Source organism: Vigna umbellata, chromosome 9, assembly GCF_029865625.1.
Source record: "Vigna umbellata cultivar VRB3 chromosome 9, Vumbellata_1.0, whole genome shotgun sequence".
Classification (NCBI taxonomy): Eukaryota; Viridiplantae; Streptophyta; class Magnoliopsida; order Fabales; family Fabaceae; genus Vigna; species Vigna umbellata.
In genome coordinates this window covers 18,142,800-18,158,500 of record NC_142173.1, presented here as the reverse complement: position 1 = coordinate 18,158,500, position 15,701 = coordinate 18,142,800, and positions in this window count along the sequence as shown.

Sequence of the window (15,701 nt, the reverse complement as noted above, 5' to 3'; positions counted from 1 at the left end):
CCTTTGTGCATTAGCAAAAAAGGTATGCCTTATGATAATGATATGCTGACAAACAGTTAATCAGAGATGCATTAGTAAATATATTAATCAAATAATGATGCTCCCCCTGTCACACATAATCACATGATAAAGATATAATCTCCCCCTAAAGTGTAGGCATGTGAAATTATCTAAGATCCTATGCAATGCTCCCCCTGCCATTATGCATGTTTTATAATCAAAATCCAAATGCACAATGCAGTTTTCACAAAACATTTCATAGCATGTATAAGCATGTGACAGTATTGTATCAAATCAGAAATTGGGCAAACACATCAATGTAGCATAGATACAATATCAATCAACAATCTCAATATTATCTCAAGTAATTTCAAGCAATTGTAAGAACAAAAATATGTTGAAAATGAAACAATCAACAGTATATGATTAATACTCAGAATAATCGAATTCCAAATCATGGAATTTATAACCCCTGTTAAATAGTAATCGATTGATCCACTGTTGTAATCGACTTCATTGCTTTCCATTTGAATTGTATCTTCAGTAGTTAATTCAGAAGCAATGTTCCTGCAAAACCTTTCAAGATCTTTCCAGATCAAACATTTTAGAATAATTGTAATACATGAATAATTACAGGTATAATCTATGTGTGTAAATGTATGAGTGCAATGATAAAAAATAATGCATTCAACTTCATACATAACACAATCGACTTAATCAAACAAAATCAGGTACTCAATATAGAAATAATTCTGATTTCATTGATTTAAACCATGATTACAATAAGATAAAACAGAGAAAAAGTAATGGATTATAAAGCCTACTACAAAAGACACACCCAAAACATCTAAACAAACAACTAAGATAACCAAACAACTAAGACAGACATTCCTTGTAACCCTATTCTGAGTCAGATGTTTTCATAGTCTCCTCATCAGAAGTGTTGTCTTCTCTTCGTTGTTGAGCTGCATCATATTTCCCTTCCCATTGATCAACCCTTTCATTTAGACATCTAAATTGATCAACCGCATATCTTTCAAAGTTAGTTTCAGGAACAAAACTCCTCCTATCATCATTCATGGCACAAGTGCTTCCAGAACTATACACTAACTCTTTTTCTCCTTTAAAGCACCAACCTCTTAATGTTTTTACTAGACCAAAACTTGCAATAGTGTTTCTGTTTATTACATTTTTGCAATTACAGGAGCACTTTTGTTCTCCACTAATGTCCACTCCTTGTAGAATTAGTAATTTGCTGATCAGTACAATATATGGCAAATAATGAGAGTTACTGAGGGCAACTTTAGCCATATGATCTTTGAGAACCTCCACCCAGTTGGTGGGAATGTAATTTTTGATAGCATGCAAGAGGTAGATGTCTTCTGTAGTCATTACATCCTGCATCATTTTTCCAGGCAGAATCACCCAAGCAAGAAGATGAGCAGTTATCCTTTCTTCCATTTTAAGGCCCTCATGCATGTAAAGTCTTTCTCTTGTGTGTCTTCTTGGAAATCTAAGCCAATTTTTGTAGACATCCTTTTTCTTAAGCCAACGATTTGTTTCAGAGTTTGGTAGATGAGAGAATAGACCTTCAGCCTTTAATCCAATGACTTGAAACCACACATCATTGTCAATGTGGATATTTACACCTTTTACCCTTGACCAGATGTCACCATTCACTATTTTCAAGTTATGGTAGAACACTTTCACCAGATTTGGAAACTAGTCACGTTTCATTTGAACTATTGTGGAGAGTTCTTGAGTTTTCAGCCATCCTGGGAATTGAAAGCCTTCTCTTTCAAATAACTTTAAGTCAAGATGCTTGGGAGTAACCACAATCTTGACTCGTCCATGAAGAAATCTTTCTCTTGTAGCATCATCACTGATCCACCCTTCAGGATCAGCACCTCTTGTGACCGCCAGTTCTTTTCCTTTACTTCCTTTGGATGGTTGAGATGATGATGCCGTCTGATGCAGAGTGCTTGGAACCACTTCTTTAGTCATGGTTACTGGAAATATCCTTACCAACCTCACTTAATGCTATCACAGTTCCTCATATATGACATAATATAAGGGCACAAACCATAATAACCAAAATAAGCTCACATTTAAATTTTCAAATACAGAGAAAGCCAAAGACAGAGATATCTAATCGATTTCATTAATTTCAAAGTTGACTACTGTATGACAAAATGTTTTCACAAAACAGAAACATTCATACAACAACATGTAATCGACTAAGTACTTAATCCAATCGATTAAAAGTCGTGAAATTGATTTTCACAGAAAACAATCTCAATCAATCAATCAACAATCATTCAAACAAATATCATGCATGATGCAATGTGAAAATGATTGTTACCGCTTGTAGATACTCAAGAAATTTGATATAATCAAGTTAGCTCATCCTTAAGTTCTCCACTACTACAGCAACTACTGCTCCTTTCCTGTATAACAGTTAAAAGGTTTTGACGCTGGTACCCATTTGAATTTGGGTCCTGTCTTGTTAGTAGCAGAAAGTTGTTCCTTGGGAACCCATTTGTACTTTCGCTTTGGAACACCAACATTTATAAAATAGTAGTTTCTTACTGTGTGACCAAGTGTAATAGAGTAAAAGCATGCATTAGTAGTAGGTTTACTCAAATTAATAAATTTCTTTGAGTTTATCCTATTACTTTTAGCCTTATAACCAATACCTTCTGTAGATAGCTCTTCCAGATGATCTCAACACAACATCAAGATTTTCTTTACCTTGAGTGAATTTTGCCAATGTGCTGGTTAAGTACTCAATTTTCTCAACATGTAGAGAACAACTATCACACTCTTTCTCAACAAATTGTATTTCAGTCTTTACAGTCTTTGCAGATTTCAGAGCTTCTTCAAGATCTTTTTCAAGCTTTTCATTATCTTGCACAAGATTATCAATTATGTATTCATAATCTCTTCTCTCAAATGATAATCAATTGACCTTGTACTGAAGTCGCATGGCCTCTGCATGAACCTCTTGAAATGCATCCAGTAGCATGTGGTACTTGACTTCTATTAGTTCATTTTCAAAGCCATCATCGCTGTCATCATCAGATTCTGCCGAGCCAGCCATGAAGCATAGATTTGATTCTTCTTCATGATTACAATCTTCATCACTGGAAGAATCTTCATCATTGTTTTCCCAAGAATTATAAGCTTTCCGCTTTTTCTTGTTTTTATCCTGAGGATACTTGGAGAATTCTTTCTGTTTGTTCTTCAAGTCTGGACAGTCAGGCTTGATATGACCATCCTTTCCACATTCATAACATTGAACAGCGTTGCTTCTTGAATTCTTCTTTCCTTCTTTTGAGAAACCTACATTGTTAGTTGAAAAATTTTTATTTTTCATGAATTTGCCAAATTCTCCTACCATCATATTCAACATTTCTTTTTCTGGTATATCTGCATCTGATTCAATTTCAGGTTCATGAATCTTTGTAGCTTTCTTGTTTGTGGCTTTTAGAGCAATTGATTTCTTCTCTTCAATTTCTTCTTCCTCCTTTAGCCTTCCAAGCTCCAAATCATGTTCTTTGAGTTTTCCAAACAATGTAGCCATGTTCATGGTTGTAAGATCTCTTGATTCAGATATAGCAGTCACTTTCGGTTGCCAGCTTCCATTGAGGCTTTTCGAGATCTTTATGTTGATTTCTTCTTTATCAAATACTTTCGCGAGAGCCATGAGGTGATTGACTATGTGTGTGAATCGTTTCTGTACCTCATAGATCGTCTCACCATCCTTCATTATGAATAACTCATATTCTTGTATAAGAGAATTCTTTCTGGCCCTTTTTACTTCATTCGTTCCTTCATGTGTCACCTCAAGAACCTCCCACATTTCCTTGGAAGTCTTGCATTGTGATATCCTGAAAAATTCATCCATGGTTAGTGTAGAGGTAATGACATTTCTAGCCTTAACATCATATTGAGCTCTTCAGTTCTCATTTTGAGTCCACTCAAAAAAGTTTTTCAAAACAATTTTTCCATTTACAACATGAGTTGGCTCAAATGGACCATTTAGAGTTGCATTCCAAACTCATTTATCACGGATTCAAGAAAGATTTGCATCCTAATTTTCCAGAAAGCATAGTTTTCTCCAGCAAATTGTGGTGGTCTGTTTGTGGATGCACCTTCACCAAAGGTTTCAAAATTTAAAGCCATTTTGCAGGATCAGTCGATAAAAAAAAAGATAATCGACTTGTTTTTGAAATATCTTATGAAAACCAACTCTGGTGCCAATTGTTGAAAATAAAATGATTTAATTTCTCACACCAAGAGGGGGGGTGAATTGGTGAAATGTAAAAACAATGTTTTCTTTAAAACTTTTTTGCAAAGTGAATGCCTTTAAAAGGTTTCTTGAAACGCAAGGAAAAAGATTTGTTCATGCAGCGAAAATTAAATCGATTGAATACAGTAAGAAGTCGACTGAATAAAAGAGTGTAGGGATAAAAAGATCAAACGCTGAGTTTTTATACTGGTTAAGCCAAGCCTACATTCAGTGTCCTTCAGACCAAAGGAAGCCAATGCACTATAATGATCAAGGTTTTTACAACAAGGCTTTTATAGCGACCTCACGTCAAAAATATAAAATACCTCTCTAACCCTCTAATCAAAATCAAGAATCTTCTTTCCTGCAGTCGAAACCTTGATCGTTATAGAGGGTTAGAGAGGTGTTTTATATTTTTAACGTGGAGGTCTCTATAAAAGCCTTGTTGTAAAAACCTTGATCATTATAGTGCATTTGCTTCCTATGGTGGAAGGACACTGGATGTAGGCTTGGCTGAACCAGTATAAAAACCCAGTGTTTGATTTTTCTATCCATACTCTGTTACATTCAGTCGACTTTATTTTTCACGCATTCGACTATATTCCGCTGCACTTCAAAGTTCTTTTCCTTGCATTTCAAGAAAGCTTTTAAAGGCATCTGCTTTGCGAAAAAGATTTAAAGAGAACATTGTTTTTGTATTTCACCAATTCACCCCCCTCGTGTTGAAAACTAAGCCATTCTATTTTCAACAATTGGCACTAGAGCTGGTTTTCATAAGATATTTGAAAAACAAGTCGATTACTTTTTTCTTTAAGTGGACTATTCCTAGAAAATGGCTTTTAGTTCTTAAACCTTTGGTGAAGGTGCATCAACAAATAGACCACCACTATTTGCTGGTGAAAACTATGCTTTTTGGAAAATCCAGATGCAAATCTTTCTTGAATGCATGGGTAAAGGTGTTTGGGATGCAACATTGAATGGTCCATTTGAGCCAACTCATGTTGTTAATGGAAAAACTGCTTTGAAAATATTTTCTGAGTGGACTCAGGATGAAAACCGTAAAGAACAATATTATGTCAAAGCACGTAATGTAATTGCTTCTGCACTAACTATGGATGAATTTTTCAGGATTTCACAGTGCAAGACAACAAAGGAAATGTGGGACGTATTGGAGGTCACACACGAAGGCACAGAAGAAGTAAAGAGAGCCAGAAAGAACTCGCCGATACAGGAGTATGAACTATTCAGGATGAAGGCTGGAGAGATTATATATGAAGTGCAGAAAAGATTTGCTCACATAGTCAATCACCTGATGCCTCTAGGAAAAGTGTTTGAAAAAGAAGAGATCAATATCAAGATATTGAAAAGTCTGAATAGAAGTTGCCAACCCAAGGTTACTCAATTTCTGAATCAAGAGACTTGACCAGCATGAACATGACCACATTGTTTGGAAAACGTAGAGAACATGAGTTGGAGCTTGGAAGGCTAAAGGAGGAAGAAGAAATTGAAGAGAAGAAATCGATTGCTCTAAAAGCCACAAGCAAGAAAGCTACAAAGATTCATGAACTTGAAACTGAATCAGATGCAGATATACCAGAAAAAGAAATGATGAATATGATGGTAAGAAAATTTAGCAGATTCATGAAAAATAAAAATTCTGCAACTAACAATGCAGGTTTCTCAAGAGGAGGAAAGAAGAGTTCAAGAAGCAACACTGTTCAATGCTGTGAATGTGGAAATGATGGTCATATCAAGCCTGACTGTCCAGACTTGAAGAACAAGCATAAGGAATTCTCTAAGTATCCTTAGGACAAGAACAGGAAGTAGAGGAAAGCTTATATTGCTTGGGAAAACAGTGATGAAGACTCTTCACGTGATGATGACAATACTGCTGAAGAGGAGTCAAACCTATGCTTCATGGCAGGCTCTGCACAATCAGACGATGATAGTGATCGTGAATTCAGAAATGAACCAATAGAAGTCAAGTACTACATGCTACTGGATGAATTTCAAGAAATTCATGTAGAGGCCATGCGACTTTAGTACAAAGTGAATCGATTATCATCTGAGAGAAGAGATTATGAATACAGAATTGATAATCTTGTGTAGGATAATGAAAAGCTTGAAAAAGATCTTGAAGAAGCTCTGAAATCTGCAAAGACAATAAAGACCGAAGTACAATAATTGTTGAGAAAGAGTGTGATAACTGTCCTCTACATGTTGAGAAAATTGAGTACTTAACCACCACATTGGCAAAATTCACTCAAGGCAAAGAAAATCTTGATGTTGTATTGGGATCATCTGGAAGAGCTATCTACAGACAAGGTATTGGTTATAAGGCTAAAAGTAATAGGATAAACTCAAAGAAATTTGTGGATCTGAGTAAACCTACTACTAATGCATGCTTTTACTGCAATACACTTGGTCACACAGTAAGAAACTGCTATTTTAGAAATGTTGGTGTTCCAAAGGGAAAATACAAATGGGTTCCCAAGGAACAACTTTCTGCAACTGACTAGCAAGGACCCAAATTCAAATGGGTACCAGCATCGAAAAATTTAAATTGTTTTGCAAGATAACAGAGGCTATTGTAGCAGTGCACAACTCAAGGATGAGATAACTTGATGATATCAAAGTTCTTGAGTATCTACAAGTGGTAACGATTATTATATCACTACATCAAGCATGATATTTGTTTGAATGATTGGTTGGTGAATGTATGATTGTTTATGGATTGATTGAGATTGTTTTATGTGAAAATCAATTTTTATGAATTTTAATCAATTGTATTAAGTGTTAGGTCGAATATTATGCGTGCATGTGTTTTTGTGTTGTTGGCAACACTCTGTCAAAACATTAAGTCGACTTTGTTTTTAATAAAACCGATTGTAAGTCTCTGTTTTGAACTATTTTATGATTTGAAAACTTGAATTTGGTGAATTCGTTTTCTTTGGCACTAAAATGAATTTTGTGTTCCCTCCAAATTTAATTTTGTTTTGATTAGAACCCTAAAACACAGAAGCGTGTCATTAATCTTCTCAGCAGACATTTGAATCTTTCCTTCTAATATTCTACAATCAATATCTCTCTAAACAAAAATGGCGTCTAGTTCATCTCAAAGGAAAAGAGTAAAGACATTGGGCACTAAATACTTGAGGAGACCATCACAGTTGGAAGGATGGATTAGTGATGATGATGCTCAATCCAAGTTTGTTGATTGCTGGAAAATGAGAAAATTAACTATGCACAAATTCCTGAAACTTAATTTCTTCAGGAATGAAGGTTTCCAATTTCAAGGTTGGCTAATACGCCAATGGTTGAAGAAATTTGTTGAGATGGCCGATCCTTGGTATCCAGAATTAGTTGCAATCTGAAGATAAGTAAAGGGACGATATGCTCAAGGGTTAAAGGTGTAGACATCAAACTTACAGATGAAGTATGGAGTGAGATAGTAGGTTTCAAAATAGAAGGAGAAAGGTGTCATCTAGGTATGGATGGCTTTCATAAATTCTCGGTATATCAGGACAGTTTGAGAAACCGTGAAGATGTCCGTGATTATTCCCATTACAAGACTGGAGGAATGAAGAAGGATGATCGACTAGATGTGTTTGTTATCTCTTGGATATTAATGCCTAGAGGAAGTAACCATGCACAGGCAACAACTGAAGACCTGTACTTGCTTAAGGCTTTCAAAGAAAATATTCAGGTAAATTGGCCTGCAACAATTTTGGATAACATGTTAAAAGTAACCAGGCTGGAATCTGCAATGCTGCCTTATTGTGTATTCCTTTCCAAGATCCTCATTCATTTTGGAGTTGACTGTGTTGATGAATCAAGTGAAACATACAATAGAAACAACTTGATTAACAAGTTTGCTCTACATAAAATGGGTATGCAGCATACTCCAAAGGGCTGGGTGTTCAAGGTTGAGGCCACTGAAGAAGACGAAGAAGCAGAAGGATCATCTTCAATTCCATACCGGGCTAAGTCAGAGTTTGTAAGGACAATACTGAGAGAAATGAAGTCTCTAAAGATTATGTGTCAAAAAACCAGAGATGATATTGCCGAAATAAAAGAACATCTAAATTTGGAAAATCAGAAGGAAGAGATTGCAGCTGAAGAAGAATCAGGTGGGGAAGGTAGTACAACAGAAGTAAGCTCTGAAGAAGAATTGCAAGAATAGGAAAGTATGGATGAAGATGTCGCTGATGAATGTAATAATGACATGCCTCTTGGAACCTATTTGAAGAAGAAAAAAAATTGAGTTTTTTTTAATCAATCAGTAGGTTCTGTTTTAGGTAGTTTGTCTTGGTTTGTTTTGTTCTGGTTGTAGTAGGCTTTATAAGCCATTATCTTTTGGTTAATCTGATTATAATATCTTTTGAGAATTAATGAAATCAGATATTTTGCTTAAATTCAATCTGTATTGATTAAGTCGATTGTGTTGTGTATGAAGTTGAATGCTTTACTGTTTATCATTGCATTCATACATTTACACACACAAATTATACCTGTAATAATTCCTATATTATAATGATTCTAAAATGCTTGATCTGGAAAAGATCTTGAAAGGTTTTGCAGGAACATTGCTTCTATATGAACAACTGGAGATTAACTCAAATGGAAAACAATGAAGTCGATTGCAACTGGGGTTCAATCAATAACTGTTTCACAGGGGTTATAAATTCCATGATTTGGAATTTGGTTATTCGGTTTATTGATCATATTCTGTTGATTGTTCTTATTCAATATATCTCTGTTCTTATAATTGATTGAAATTACTTGAGATAATATTGAGATTGTTGATTGATTTTGTATCTATGCTTCATTGATGTGTTTGCCCAATTTCTATCTTGATACAATACTGTCACATGCTTATACATGCTCTTAAATGTTCTGTGACAACTGCATTGTGCATTTGGGTTTTGATTATAAAACATGCATAATGGCAGGGGGAACATTGCATAGGATCTTAGATAATTTCACATGCCTACACTTTAGGGGGAGATTATATCTTTATCATGTGATTATCTATGATAGGGGGAGCATCATTGTTTGATTAACATGATTTACTGATACATCTCTAAATAACTGTTTGTCAGCATATCATTATCATAAGACATACCTTTTTTGCTAATGCACAAAGGGGGAGAATGTTGGGAGAATACTCTAATATTCATTTTGAGCTCTGATATACATTTTGTTTGATCTGATATACTCTGATATGTTCTGATATGAATTGATATGTTTTTTGCTTTGAATCAAAAATGAGAATATTTCAACGTTTTCCTTGATACATTTTGATCATTTGCTGGTCATTTGCTAATCATTTGGTTTGATACTTTTTGATATGATATGATTTGATTTGTACAAGATGGTTGTTTATTAATCATGGTTGTGCATCATAAAAAAAGGGGGAGATTGTTGAGATTGTTGATAGAGGAACCTGGTTTAGCTAAACCTACAATCTCAGAGCTTCTGGTTTTTTATGATGACAACATTATGCAGAACAACATGTGTTGTTATGTGTTGTTTATATGTTACATGTTCATAGCTTTCATGTTTATGATTATTTGAGAGCATGTTTGTGTTGATTCTGTCATTGCTGCAATTCACTGTGTTTTACATGAGATCTTATCTGTGCAAGCATGACATATATTTTATAAAAGGAAAACCACATGCACTTTTGTTGAACTTATAATATGTGGCAAAACAACAATTTTAAATCGACTTCATTATGAAGTAAGTCGATTAAAACTCGTGGCTTTGCACAAACTTTTTCAAAGTGTGCTGTGAGAATTTTTGAAGAGAAAGTTTTTCAAAACTTTGTTTAACTGCGTTGTATAGTCGATTACATGCAACCTACATTCGATTAAGTCTATTATAGTTTTGAAATTCTGTTAATGTTTGAATTAAATGTTACAACAACTATATTTTTAAATATGTTGACCAAACATTTATTGTGATTCGACTGCATTAATTGTCCATTCAATTAACTGCATTTATTGTTGCTAACTATTTTGACTGAAGTGTTGTATTCGACTGCATTAGTAGCTAAGTCGACTTGAGAGCGTCAGAATTGTGAAAAACTATAAATAGACGCGAATTTGAATTCTATAGGAACTTTTGCGAATTCTAACATTTTCATATTCATTACAGATTAGTGCTATCTTACAGAACGTGGAAAAGCTCCAAGAATCAAAGAAGAAGACCGTGGTAATCATCTCTTGTGATTTCTTGAAGAGCAAGATTGCTGTGCTTTGAAAAAGCTGATCAAATATGCACAGAGAGGTGTTTACTAAAAGATCAGAGTTGGCAATCTACTGAAGATTGGGTTGATTCCCTATTGTGATTACAGGAAGAAGAGCGTGTTGCGTTCTTGACTTTGAGGGGTTTCTCAAAGGGTTGAAGACGGTAGGAGAGGGGACATCTTGTTGCTGGTCTTTTTGTGTTGTATGCTTACATTTTGATTAGAGGGTTAGAAAGGTGTTTTATATTTTTGACGTGCAGGTCTCTATAAAAGCCTTGTTGTAAAAACCTTGATCATTATAGTGCATTTGCTTCCTGTGGTGGAAGGACACTGGATGTAGGCTTGGCCGAACTAATATAAAAACCCAGTGTTTGATTTTTCTATCCCTACTCTGTTACATTCAGTCGACTTTATTTTTCACGCATTCGACTATATTCTGCTGCACTACAAAGTCTTTTTCCTTGCGTTTCAAGAAAGCTTTTAAAGGCATCTACTTTGCGAAAAAGATTTAAAGAAAACATTGATGGACGAACGCCCGAGGAGAGGCCGACGAAGGCGCGACGCGGACTCCTCGAAGCTTCCTCCAGAGAGATGACGCAGCGGAAAAAAACAAAAACTCGAAGAAAAACAAGAACTAGAGGGTTAAATTCGATAGAAACCCTAGAAATGGAAGGAAACCTAATACTAACCGATTAATCGGTTCAAAATGAAGATTGAACGGTGGAAAAGGTTTGGAACGAATCAAGAGTGATTTTAATCGGCTAAAATCAGAGAAAATGATGAAAGATGAAGAAACCCTAACCAAAGGTGCAGATGGTTGGTGATGATGAAGAACATTCTCGAGAGAGAAACGTGAATGAAAAAAATAAGTGAAGAGTGATGTGCTGATGAGGATACGAAAGAGGACGCGTGGCCTCTGAAGGTGTAGGCAGTTTGGAGTGCTGATGTGAGGTAGCAGCGAAGAATAGTAGCGAGGAAACGAGAGAAATAAATGGAGCACAGTGGAATTCAAAGAAAATGAGAATGAAGGCAGTGTGCAAGGAAGGTGGCTAGAGGGAGTCTTTGGACTCTCTAACCTGACTTTGAAGAGAGAATTGTTTCTATTTCAGAAAACTTAATTCTCATTAATCTCAAAAGTCCCAATACAAGAGAGGAGTTGGGTATTTATAGTAACCCATACTCCTTAAGAGCTAAGCTAGGAAAAGTAAAAATACAAAAGGAAGACTAAGCCAAGTAGGATTCCATCATGCCCTCCCTCTTAAGAAAAGATTTGTCCTCAAATCTGGCAATCGCCTTATGAATAAGCTCCACACAATCTTTGGGAGCATGGCCATCTTGGAGTGGCCTTATTCTTTTAGATCTAGTTTTCTTCCTCCTGGATCAAACACGAATCTGCAATACATATCAAATATATCTTCGGTTAATATCAATCCAAGAAAGAATTTTTCTTTAAAAACAAGAGAATAAGAACTTCTAATACTTTGATTAGTAATCTTTGAAAATCTTAGAAGTCCAAATTCAATTTTATCTTGAGTTAATTGTTTTCTTAAAGATAACAATAACTCAAGATTTGAATTGTCATATTTTGAAAATGTTTTCATGACAATTGGTTTGAAAGAGAAGTCAAAAATTGAAAAGTAATCAATTTTTGGAAAAGAAGTAAAGATTTGGAAACCTTCCCTTTTAGGTTCCACATTCTTTGAAAGAATAGGATTTGTCATCAGTAACAATTTCTCCTTTTCTTTCTTCTCTTTTTCTTGCCTTTCTTTCTTTTCTTCTTCTTTTCTCTCTTCTCTTCTTAATTCCTCTCTTTTTCTCTTTTCTCTTTTCTCTATTTCTTCTCTCTCTCTTCTCTTCTTTTTTCCTTTCTTCCTTTTCTTTTCTCTCAATCTCTCTTTCTCTTTTCTTATCCTTGATCTCCTTTAGTCTTGCCCCAAATTCTAATTCTCTACGAAGAAACCCATGATCCTTTAAACTCTCAAGAAAAAGTTTTCCATCATCAATGCAATCCTTAATTAATTCTAGGTTTCTTTTAATGCTTGAAGGCACAAACTTTCTTCTCATGCAAGCTTTTAAATTATGCCAATCACGTATGGAAGACTTCCTACCTTTCCTAACATGATATTGTCTTTCATCCCACCACTCACTTGCATTTTCTTCTAACTTAGAGAGATATATGCTAAGGACATAAGATTCACTCTCTTCATAAAACCAAGGATTTATTTTATCAATTTCTTTCTCCCAAGCTAGGTATGTTAATGCACCTATGTCTTTACCAAATGATGGAAGATTCCTAGCTTGTTTAAACATTTCATCAACTTTATCTAACCTAGAAGACCTATATGAACCATAAGAAGACATCTTTGTTTTTAAAAGTTTTCTTAATCTAAAGGGTTCAAAACTTTCACTTAGACAAGTCCCAGGTAAGAGAGGTGAGCTAAAGAGCTGCTTAAGTACCAAGTCTTGCCTTGCCAGAAATGTCTTAGGCTACTAACTAATTACCCCTTAAACTAAAATCACCTTTAGAAACAAAGTACAAAACTCAAACAATTAAGCACAAATAAAAGACTAGACTCTCGGACTCTAATGTGAAAAGGCTTAGAGTTTAATCCCTTTTAGCCTAATCAACCCTAAACGTGAACACAGAAATCAAAGAAACAAAAACACTAAAGAAACCAGCGGACTCTAATGACCCCTACGAGATACACAAATTAAGTCAATTATAAAGTCTACTCCTATGGTGAAGCTTGTAGCTTTGGCTAACAAGACACATTCACCTGTCTAGCTATGCAAAAAAATAAAAGCAAATAAAGTTGCCAAGAGTTTGAAAGAGCACCAAGGACTCTTCCAAATACTTGGACTTTATAAAAGGCCTTTTTACAAAACAAGCTAAAGCTAACAGTAGGCTAACACAAGCCTATTACAAACAAATTGAAGAAAAACAATTACAAAAACAACAATCCTATGCTACGGTCCTGTTCATCCTGCAGGAAAACCACGTGCTCAATCTGGCTTCTTGACATCTTAGTCTTGGTTAAACTTTGTTGCTTCTGGAATCAGTTGTCTTGAATCTTCTTGCCATGCCCATCCTACAATCACACATGCACAAAACTGCTATTAGTATTCACTTGGTTAAAACAGATTTCAAAAGAGGATATAGGGTAGTAATAACTTCCCTTTCTCTTGGCTGCACAAACTGTCCACTGAGATTTTGTTGCTGCTCAAATAATGGTGTCAACTTATACTGCACAAACAATTCCAACTAAATCAACAATTCACTTATCGCAAGCAATTTACAAATTATATCAAGAGCAGTTCAATCAAAACAAAAACAGTTTAAGGTAGAAGAATGGCCCCTTAGTCAAAACTGCATAGCAAGATGTAAATGCTACTTGTCTCACGGATTCAGCACACACTTTACAATCTGCTACAGTACAATCAGTATGGCTTTTCCCAAACTACACAGAAAATTCACTACTAGTTCAGCAGAGTACACAATGCAAAGCAATGTCAAATGAAACTCAGAAATAACTAAGCAAACTAGAATTAGGTAAGCTAATCAACTTCCCTATTTTAGCTGTGTAATTCCAACTAAACTCCCAAACAGATCAGCTCTGCACACTAAAATTTCACACCAAATTTCAGCAAGGTACAAATGGCAATGGATATTGAACCAGATGCAAACAGGTGTAAATCAAAGCTGATTAAACAACCATCCAGACTAATCAAAACCTGACCAATCCAATGCAATGCAGAACAATGCCAATTCAGATTCAGATTCAGATTCAGATTCAGATTCAGATTGGCTAATCCTAGTGTACAACAATTATCATACCAGATCAACTTCCAAATAATGCTAAGCAATACAGGCTATAACAGGAACAGTTCAACCACAACAGAAGTAATTTAAGATGAAAGAAACTCCCTTCAGTTTAACACTCCCACGTGAATTGCTTCTGCTTCTGGTTGCTTAAGCTAAACTCTGTTGAGGTGCTATAGCTGTATCAGTGAAGGTTCTGGTCTGCACTCCCAAATCCCACTCAATGCTGCAGTTTATCTATACACCAAGATCCCAGAGAAACAAAAAAAATTAGTATTTATAACAGCACAGTTCAGATTGGATTATTATCAACACAGAAAACAAATCCCATCCCTAATTTAACTTTCTCCCTGCATTGGTGTTTTTGAACCCTTAAAGGATTATTGCAGCTTCCAAACAACAATTACAACATCCAATTTATGAGCCAGAATTGAATCAAAGAAATAGTTTGCCTACGTTAAATCTACTAAGCCAACAATAATACTAGACCAGCACTATCACTTAATGTATGAATGTCCAAACTTGCTAAACCAAATTCAATTTTCAGGAACAGTTAAACCATATGATATCCAAGCAGAATATTCAATCAAATATGGTTAACTATTTCTAATCAGGCACAAATATAGCATGAAACTACACAACAGAATGAAGAAAAACTCCCTATTCAACTTGGTGTAGTTTATGAAGGTAGCAAAGCTCCTTTTTCTCCACTGTAGGTATTCTTGTGTTAGACTTCCCACACGTGCAAACTGCTTTTGAACAGTATTAATCAGAACAAAATCTGCACAACTAAATGGTCAGCACATTGCAAGTTTAGAAGTTATTTCAGCACTTAAACAAGAACACACTCTCAACAAGAAATTTGGCTCTTAGATGCAGCCACACAAAACTCACAAAAATCAGTCTCTCTTACAGCTTAAAGCACTCAAAATGGAAAGGTTTGGAAGGGAAATTCTCCCTTGGCAGTACACAGCTGGAGAGTATTCCAGACCACCACCACCTAAAATGCTACCAAGCACACAAACCTCCTTTCAAATTCCAGAAATCCAGAGTGAGAAAAAAAACTTCTCAAGTAATAAAGAAATGGCTAGGCTAAGGTCAAAGATCAAAAATCAGAGCAGGACAGCCACAAATAAGGACAACACAGCAGATCTATTGCTTAAGACAACTCTAGATCAGATTATGAAAGCAACAAAAGCTTCAAATTAAGAACAGCAGAATAGATTGCACATGTGATAGACAAAACCAGAGTTATCAACCAAGACAAGCAAGAAACAAAGCTATTTAATAAAGGTACGGACAGCAAAATAGAGCCTAAGGAATAGAACTAGAAACAGATT